Source organism: Condylura cristata, unplaced genomic scaffold, assembly GCF_000260355.1.
Source record: "Condylura cristata isolate star-nosed mole 26May11 unplaced genomic scaffold, ConCri1.0 scaffold00018, whole genome shotgun sequence".
Taxonomy (NCBI): Eukaryota; Metazoa; Chordata; class Mammalia; order Eulipotyphla; family Talpidae; genus Condylura; species Condylura cristata.
The window spans coordinates 34585835-34596211 of NW_004567119.1; positions in this window are offsets into that span (position 1 = coordinate 34585835).

Below are 10377 nucleotides of genomic sequence, written 5' to 3' on the forward strand. Positions count from 1 at the left end.
GGGTGGGTCAGGAGAGGTCTGCCACGCCATGTGGACTCCTCCTGGGCAGGCGGGAATCGAACTCATGCGGAAGTGGCTTTAGCTTCTCAGTACAGTGCTTTAACCCGCTGCGCCACCAGGGAGGGCCGCACCCCACCTCTTTAAAGCACAATGCAGTCTGAACAGTGACCAGCTGCAGACACTGGCCTCAGGCCTGGTACAGTGGGTTGACTTAGACATAGGGGCCCCCAGGACTGATGAGTCACAAGGCCTGGAACGAAGGTGCTGGCCTGGGCTTCACGGCTTTGTCTCTCAGGCCCATGAGCAAGCACTGGGTGGTCGGGCCTGGCATAGTAGTGTCCTGGCATCGTAGTGTCCTTTCGTGGTTGACTGTACGTGTTGTGTATCCATGAAAGGCTTGAGGAATGAGTAGGCCTTAGAGGGGCCGTGGCGAGCCCCGTGTTTGGCAGCAGACCGACCTGCGGGCTGGCCCACAGGCAGGGCTGAGACCTGCCAAGGAGCTTTGGGGCCGGATGAGGGGTTGGGTGCCCATGAGCTGGCATTCTGCGGGCATTTTTTCCTTTATAAATCGATGGTGGAGGTCAGGGTAGCTAAGAGTGGAATCCTCAGTCTGAGAAGCCCCCAGTGTCAGTAGGGAACAGTCCCTTCTATCCTTCCAAAGTCCTTGATGCCTTTAGTGAACCATTTCATATTGCTTCTAAATGGTATGATTTAGAAGCCCACAATGGTGTGGGCTGGCCAGTCATAGTTTTCCATCCTTAGTCCCACGAGAGGTCAGGAGACATAAACCTGACCAAAGCAGGGGTGGGGGGGGTGGGGGGGAGGGAAAGTAATTTCAATTGAGTGCATGGATCCAGCTGTGTCTGAAGACTGGGTCTGGCTCTTCTGGATTTTTCAGTTGCATGAGGTGATTAAGTTTCCATTACTAATAACCAAGAGAGTTCTACAACATGGCGTGGGGATGGGGCCTGCTGCTGAAGGGACTCTGCCTGTCGACAAGTGTTAGATTGGGCAAAGCAATGAGCAGCTCTGTCACAGAACAGGGCCCACCCAACCCTGGCGGTATGGCACTGCAGCCCACAGCCAGACTTTAGAACCCCTCCTGGCCTCCAAGGTGAGGAGGCAGAGCAGGGAGAGCAAGCCTCGATTCCTCTAGGTCCTGATTCCAGAATGGAGTGGAGATGCGGGTGTTCCCAGCGAGGGCAGTGACCTCCCTAGAGCCCCTGGGGGTCTCACTTGCACCAGTTCCATCGATGTCCAGCAGGTGGCGGTTGTGAGCCAGCAGCGAGACGGGCAGGCCAATCTCCCAGGTGCAGGTATCCAGAGCAAGGTTTCCCTGCGGTTGCCAAATACCACCAAGGGCTCTTATCTTGGCATCTGCTGCAGGTACGCAGTGCCCCTTGGCCTTCATTCCTGTCCTTGCGCAGCCCTGGAAGGGGAATGCTTTCGCTCTTTCTTGCAATGTGCTGGTATTCATAGGAGTTACTTCCATTGCGGGTCTAAAACCTTGGCCAGATGACCGTGTACATGCATGGCTACCTTGGAACTGCAGACTTGTTAACATTTCCGATCTTGCTGGTCCATACTCAGAAAACACTCACTGCTGGGCAACACATACAAATGACTAGTTTAATTAAAGTGCATGTGATATTTCCAAGAAACACTGTCAGTAGGTGAAACTATCACGCTTCTTGTGACACTTACATAAATGTGGACCTTGCTGGCTACAGGACAGGTCAGTGTGTGTGTGTCCCAGGTTCTTGCCCTGTTTTACATATGTTTTACGTATTTCCAGTTTTTCCCTTTTGCCTCTGAAGTATGCATGCAATTATCAGAAAGTTCACTGGTTTCTAGAACAGTAATGGTTCATTAATGGTTCATGTTTCTGTGGATTTTTTTTTTTTTTTTGGCTTTGCATTGCATCACAGGAGGATTTAGGGTAAGCACAGCAAAGTGAATGCCGAGGACGCGGCAGATAGCAGACTGCCTGGGTGACTGGTTTTCTTGTCTCGTGTTTTAGAAAAAGTTGAAGTATTGAGGGTGACACTTTTTAATCTGCCAGCCCCACGCATAATCCTGGTAATAATTGTTGGAAAATGCACGCATGATGACGTAATTGCTTTTTTTACTCACTAGGTATTTTCTAAATCCTCAGAGCGGGAATGGTCTCCTTTAAAGTTCCCAGTGATTTATATAAAGAGACTTGGCTCCCGCGTGTCCCTCGAACAATAAGCACAGAGCATTAAAAAAGCATTTGGGGAAGAAATCTGGGGAAGTGATCTTTGCAGGGCTTTTTGGCACTGCAGACAAGTCTTTGACTTAAATGTGCACACAATGGGAACCGAAAACTCCAACGGTTTCCTTTTCTTTTTTGTCTGCAAAGCTAACTTCAGAATAGATTTGTGCAGAGAAAAGGCAGGGCTACATTAGGGGGCTCGGTTTCTAGGTGACAGATGCTGATCGTGGGGTAGGATTGGGGTGCTCAGGCAGTCTTGCCCCTGCCCAAGCCTCTGCCTCTCCTGGAGGCACCCCCACTTCTCCTGAAGTCTCACCTCAAGCAGTCCAACGCTGGTTTCTTGGTGGTGTGGCCGGAGTCAAAGCCACTAGCTGCTGGCCCCTAAGTAGAGCTCATGTGGCCATGTGTTGCGATCACAAGGGGCGGAAGGGTCTTCCTGCTCCCCAGATGTCCCCCTGCGTCCTTTGCTAGGACTAAGATTGCACTAAGATAGTCTGCCCTCAGGCTCAACGTTTAGTTTCACAGTGGAATTTGCTGCCTGGTGGAGCCTGAAGTGAAAACTCATGCATTTTAAACGGGCTTTTCCTCATTTGAACTTACTGCAGAGAATCCAGGCCCTTTCGAAATTGTCTAGTTTTTTTTTTTTTTAAAGATTTATTGATTTATTCGTACAGAACTGGGGTACAGGCCAGAGATGTGGAGGGTGAGAGGATTCACCAGAGACAGAGTGGGGAGCAGAACAGGCAGATCGATGAAGTACACTGCTGAGGGGAGCAGCAGGCGGGTCAGGAGAGGTCTGCTGCGCCATGTGGAGCTCCTCCGGGGCAGGGGGGGATCGAATTCATGAGGAAGTGGCTTTAGCTTCTCAGTGCTGTGCTTTAACCCGTTGAGCCACCAGGGAGGGCCGAAATTGTCTAGTTTTGAGGAGAATTCAAGGGTACATAAGGAGATTTACCCAACATCTAGATAAAAATCTAAGGTTTGTCCCACTTTGTTCCACTCCTTCTCTCTTTTCCCCTTTCACGACAGTGACCTGACTTCTGGGCTTCTGCCCTGCGCCTATATCTGGGACCTGGGGCAAATCACTGTGTCTTCTGGGTTGTGTGGAAGCCTATAAGGAGTGCCTGAGAAGAGGGGGCAAAGTACTTCGGGAGGCTTATGTATGGACGCTCAAGTGGGTGTCTCAGGCCGGGAGTTGCCAGGTCTTGTTAAAACCAGATTCTGGATCTGCTGGTGTGGAGCTGGTGCCTCCTGGCACACTCCAGGGGTGGCTGGTGTGTGGGCCATGGGGGAACCAGGAGCACACAGGGTGCATCACGGGTAGGCCACTGTCAGTGTCCAGAGGTGCTGACTGTTGTCCACAGTAATAGCCAAATCTGGGAAATTAACCTCTCATTCCCACCACTGAGCAAGAAGAGGGCCCACATGCCACTCCAGCAACCCTCACAGCCGGGCTCTCCCTGCCATGGAATCCTCCCTGGGCAGCTCCTTGAGAGTGAGGATTTCATGATTATATTTCCAGAAAGAAATATCCCTTTTCATTTTCCCTGCCCTTTGGATGGGATAAGGTGCTTCCTGCTTAATGTTCCATAAGGTCTGCGAGGTTGGAGTATTCCCAGATCACATCCAGAAAACGCAGGCACGTTTGCCATTTTTCTACCAGTTAGAGATGGAGAAAACCCACTGAGACGGGAGACAATATGAATTTTCAAGCTCTTTCAATTTCCACAGTTCATTCAGCACTGCTACGAAAGTTGTGGCTTCTATGGGCTCTGACTTAGAATTATAAATACATGCAGAACGGGTGGGCCCCTGGAGCTTAAAGACATCTTCAGGTAATTTTCTCCTTCACCTTTACTGAGCTTCAAAGAAATGTCCATATTTACACTGAGCTTGAGAGCCGCGTGACGATTCCGTACTGGGCAAGGAGGCCAAAGCAGGGCTCTGGGCCACCCCTGAGTGCCCCCTACACACACCCAAGGGTGCTGCTCCTGCGTTATGTAACCCTCACAGCAGGTGATTTTATTATGTGTTCTACAGTTGAGGAAACCGAGGCTTGCGCAGTGAGGTGACATTCAGAGATGTGCATTGCCCTTCAAATGCACAAAAAGATGCTTTCTTGGGGGTAGAGCAGGGTGGAGAGAGATTCTGGTTCTTTTTGGAAGAAGTGGACTCATCCTTTCCACCCCTTCCTTTGCTCTGAGCCTGATGACTTAGGCTTTCTCCTCAGCTGCTCACTTTCTGTCTGTATTTCTCAAACAAAATTAACTCAGAAGGAAGCTCTGGGCTTCCCATCCTTTTGACTTGTGCACCATTTAACTGTCACTGTGAACCCCCTGGGTAGGACTGGGGTACATTTCCTTGGTGGAGAATGTGTTCCCACCATGTCGATTGTCTGTTCGTTTCTAAAGCACGTTAACTTTTGGGGGCTAGCAGATCCTGCGTACACATGCTATTTGTTATTAAGCATCTTTGTCCTCTGACCAGTGCTGAGTCCATTGGGAGCGGTCAGATTGTACCAATGCCACACCCCTGCCTTCCTGGGGAGAGGCCACCATGCACCTCCTCACCCCTGCAGGTTGTGTTCAGGTGAACTGCTGACCTGAGGTGCGGGCAAAATACCCACAGTGAACTGTGTTCTTTCCATAAGTTCCAAAGCACAAGGACCCTCAATTCTTGGGGAGAGCCATGGTCTAGCAAATGGAATATTTTTCATTTTAACCCTTTGTAGCAGCTAAAAATCTTGCAAACTTTCCTGCTACTCCTTCTTGCCTTTGTTAGTAAACTGCTGAACACGAAGACATTTTAAAAAATCTTATTTTGTCTAAGATGAAAATATCATTGATAAAAGTGTAAAAATAGAAAATGACAGAAGAAAGCAAAGGTCACCGACAAATCTTATGTCTGGAAAATCTTTTCCTATCTCAGAGTGCAGCAATAGTCATCATTATATTCTTCCAGCTCTTGTCAATGCTTTCTTTTTAAATTTTTAAAATTTATTTGGGGTTTATTTGTCATATGATAAGAAATGATTCCCCCAAACAGCTAACTATTAAAACAGGTAGGTCACACTCCCCACCCCTTGAATGATTTGTGATTATTTAAATAATTATAATACCCTAATAACTTAAGTGGTTCTCATCATTATACATTGTTTTAATGAGTATCTTTTCATTGGCTTGATATCTTTTTTTCCTCCTTTTTAAAGATGTATTTATTTATGCATACAAAACCTGGGGTACAGACCAGAGGTGCAGGGGCAGTGACAGGATTCACCAGAGAGAGAGAGCAGGAAGCCAGAACAATGAAGTACACTGCTGAGGGGAGCAGCGGGGGAGACAGGGGATCTGCCGAGCCATGTGGGTCAGCTCTGGGGTGGGGGATAGAACTGACTGAGGCAGCTGCAGCTTCCTCCAGTGCTGCGCTTTAACCCACTGACTGCGCCACCTTGGGCGGGGGCTTGTGGGGATTGGGGGGCGGGAAGAGGGGCGGCTTGGTATCTTATAAGATAGCTTACCAGATAGCTTCCTTCAGTATTCTTCTGTCAGAAGGTCTTAACTAAGCGCAACTATTATTTCAGATACATGCTAAAATAGTTTTGTCAAATTTTAAAGAGTGATATCGTGCTTGAATTTCTTACCCCTGTAGGTAAGCCGAAACAAGTCTTCCTCCACAGTTTCTCTTCCTCTTTCCCCAGAGGCTTATAGCCCAAGAGGAGAAGACCCCTAAAGTCCCTGGCAGGTGACAGGAGGGAACATTAGAAGCAGGTAACAGCTCTCTTTGGTGATGAGCACAGAGCGTTAGGTTTTTCCTTGTCAGAACAATTAGAAAGGGAGAAAATAAGTAGATGCCTTAAAATCTACTGAGGAGTAAAGGGGGCGATTTCAGAAGTCACCATGGGCACACATACATGTCAGGGGGGCTTTCCCTATCGATCTGTTGCACACACTTCAGAGATCTGCTGCCTCCTGTGTGGGCCTGAATTTCCTTCATTTGGGGGTGCCCTAGCTGTGTGCTGACAGAACTAGCGCCAGCAGCCACTCAGTGGGGATCCCGCGCCGCCCCCGCCCTGAGTCGTCAAGCCCCCCCTGCAAGATTCACTTGGCTGAGTCAGGGTCAGATACCGCGGATCTTAAAACTAGATGTGCTGGCCGGCAGCTCAAGCTTGATTTCGTGGAACATGCTCTCTTACAAGCAAAACTGAACAGCATGAAGACCAGCCTTTCTGCCACGGGAGAAAGTGCTTCCTCCTGCCAGCTAACTCAGCTTCAGCCGAAACCCAAGAAAAGTGGGAGAAGGTGGGCTCCCTTAAGTTCTCTGTGATTGTGTAAAGACTGTCTGGGGAGGGGATGAAATCACGTTGATACTAATAAAAGGAAAGCTAAAGTTCTTTTTCCAGTTGAGGTAGGAATGGAAGATATCTTTTTTGTATAGAAAAAGCAAAGTTTGTGACTGTGAAGTGGACAGCCTTGGTGAGGTGGTTTGGGGACCTGACTCCAGTGACTTAGCACAGCCACACCTTGTCTCTCTGGCCTCAGTGGGATGGGCCCCGCTGGGCTGCAGGCCGGGACCCAGCTCCTCTACTGTGTGGGTGTTCCACTCTCCTCCAAGGGTTCTTGGAGCCCTTTCCCTTCAGCTGGCAGGAAAGGAGACCCCCAGATAGGAAGTTCTATAGTTTAATCATCTAGGCCTAGACATCTTGCTTCCAGCGGCTGAATCCAGTCTCACCCTCACTGCACAGTGCAGGGCAGTGGGGTGCCTGGGAGATGAGGCAGCCCAGGTGGGAGAACTAGAAGCCTCTGCCCTCTGTTCTGCCCCTTGGGTGGTCATTAACTAGCTTCTTAGATGCTCCAAGACAGTTGCTGTGGTTGCCGGCTGCAGGAGGCAAGGCTGATTCACTCGCTGGCTGCTTGGCCACTGAGATGGGGTTGAGCGGAACGTGAGCTGCTGCAGACTCTCCCTGGTGGTGCAGTGGGTTAAAGCGCAGCACTATGAAGCTACCACAGCCACTGCAGCAGGAGTTCTATCACCCACCCGGAGGTGACCCACATGGCACGGCAGACCTCTCCTGACCCACCCGCTGCTCCCTTCAGCATTGTGCTTCATTAATCTGCCTGTTCTGTTCCACACTCTGTCTCTGGGGAATCCTCTCACCCCGCCCCCCACCCTCCCCCCACACCTCTGTCCTATATCCCAGTTCTGTATGCATAAAAAAAAAAAAAGAACTTGTCTGTTGCAAGGACTATATGTGCTAATATAAGTAAAGCTCCATCACGCTTTACATCACCTATAGTAAATAAGCTATTATATGTTGAGCACATGGATTTGATATTTGATTGCTGCTAGAGCGCAGATTTCACACACACTTACCTTTCAAAGCTGAAAAGAATGCATTTCTACTTCTAGTTACAATGTTTACAACGGACTTTCTTTCTATCCAAACATTTCTCCAAATATATATTTTTTCAATCTAAATAGTTTATGGTTTTTATTATGGCCCATTTGTATTCTTTCTACAGAAGAAAGAAAAACATTCATCTGAGAGCCTAGAAGCTCTAGTCAGTATAATTAGTGGAAGTTTTTGTGAAAGGAAGTTCTTAAGTCTTGCCAAATAGAACACAGAATCTGAGGGACAAAGGCAGGCTAGCCAGACCGGGCACTGTTCGGGCACTGTTCACATCAGCCACTAGATGGCAGTGTGCCACAGGAATATGATGGGTACCCACCTCCGCCGGGACTCAGACCAAATCCTGGCTTCAAAGAGAACTGGAGAATATGAAAGAAGCAGTAAGAGGTGTCATTTTGTTTGCTTGGTTTTTAATATTGTGAAAAGAAATAGCTCTAATCACTGTCAAAAATTCCCTTGTAACATCTTATAGCCACTTTTTTGATACCTATAAGCTGAATGCATAAATAAATGAATAAATCTTTAAAAAAAGGAAAGAATGGAGCTATCTTATGAACATGTGACTGGGGTTTTCTGAGTCATCTTCTGAGTGTCCTCTGAGCTGACTTCTATTCTTGGCCTTTTATGCACATTTGGCAGCTGGTCTCGATTGAAGCTGGTGATAGAAATTCTCATTTTTTTCTGCTTGAAAAAAAAAATAGGAGAACTTCACTCAGAGGCATTGAAGTTTCTAGCAGTTTTTATCTTTGAGGTGATCGTATGCCAATGAAAGTAGTAGGGAGGTCAGGTAATATTTTGCTTTTTGTACAGTTTTAACTGAAATCTTCATGGTGTCCCAGAGAGCTACATGTTGAGTGGTAATTAAAGCTATGGGTGGTAATGAAAAAGGTCATAATACAGAAAGAACCTGCCCTTTATTGAGACACTATTTTGTGTCTGACATTCTAAGAATTTTGCATGTATTGTGCCATTAAATCATCATATGAACCACATACAGAAGATATTGCTCATTTACAGGAGAGAAAACTGAGGTGAAGAAAAGTTATGTAACCAAGGTCACAGTAAGTGGTAGAATCAGAATTTGAACATAATTTGCCTAGCCCAAAGCTGGTTTCAAAGAAATCGGGCCCTTGTTTTTTGTTTTGTTTTTATACTTCACGTTTTATTCCTCTCTTTGAAGGAGGGCTTCTGGGCTTTGTCTGCATGAGCGTTTCCCTCCCCAGTTTATTCCACAGGTTGCCTCTCGTTACTTCCATGTTAACTCTAACACCCCTCCCCCAATCAAACTTAATTTCTGCAGTCACCAGAGAATCAAAGGAATATTTTAAAATCTTGACCCACAGACTGAAGAAAGAAAAATAATAAAATTTTTAAAATTATTTCCACTTTGGGGGGCAGGGCACGCGCTGCCTCTGGGAATCCCTGGCCGCAGCCAGGGTAGTGGGATCAAGTCCCGTTCCTTGTCAAGCGCAAACCGTGGGTCCCTGTTGCTCCTCAGACACAGACCTAGCAAGGGCAGTGAAAATTAGAGAAATTCTTCCCCGATATCTTCATTGATTTAAATGACATCATGGAAAGGTGAAACTATTTCATCACTTTTATTGCGCAAAAGAAACCAACATACCAAGGAGTGTTTACATGACTGAAGTCAGCTTTCATTCTCCCACAAAACCTCCTGCCCTTCCTTTTAAGTTGGGGGGCACAGATGGGCTCCCTCAGAGAAGGGCCGGTGCAGACCAGGAGACAGCGAGCGGCGCAGGCACCGCCCACACTCCCAGCTTCAAGGAGCAGGATGGTCACCAAGCGAAAGCTGGACACATGTGGGGGACACAGACACTGCTGCGGACACACTGACGCCAGATCAGCACCCTGGGCCAAGGGAGGAGCATCCCAAACCGAGTCCGTGGGCGGTTGTCTAGGAGATGCCATGATGATGGAGCTGTGCACACTGGTTACCTGTGTGCCCGGCACAGCTTTCAGAACAGCGGCTGGAAGACAGCTAACCACTGACTGGCAAATGAAGTCATAAGACAGCAAAAGAAAAAAAAATTACTGAGATCAGGTCTGTAGGGAAGACTCGGCTGCTGCTTCCCTAGGGCTGTCGTCCAGCTAGGAATCTGCTCAGGGCCAGGCAGAGATGGCCGGTTCAGCCTGGTCTGGGTGTGGGGGACCAGGTCTGCTACAGGAGATTAGTCAGCAGGAGAAAGACAGATACCATGGAGTTATCGCATATGTGGAACATTAAAAATCAAAGCAAAGGTGTGTGTGTGTGTGTGTGTAAACATACGTGTGTGTATAAACATACATACATACATAGGTTAAAATAAACACTGATCCTGGTCCAGCTCTACACTGTTGGGCTTCGGCAGGTGAGGGTCAGGCTGGGTGAGTTCCTCTGCCTGGGGTAGGACATTGGTCTTTGTTCTGCACGATTAGGAGCCGGGTGTCCTGGGGAAGATGGAGTCGCAACACTGGACATAAAACACATTTACGACACCTGCCTGGGCAAGCGTGGGGCTGCTAGGCTGGGAAAGAGCCGTTTCGTGCTAGTCCGGGAGCCCCCCACCCCTCCACTCAGCAAGTCCCCTCGGGGCATCGGCCTCGCCTGCCCCCCATGCCTGCGGCCCTGGGTTCTCCCCTCGCATCCCCTTACCAGCTTCTCTCTTCCCTCCGTGTCCTTTCCAAAACCAACTTTCTTTCATGACCCCCCAATGTATTTTGAAGGTTCACCAAA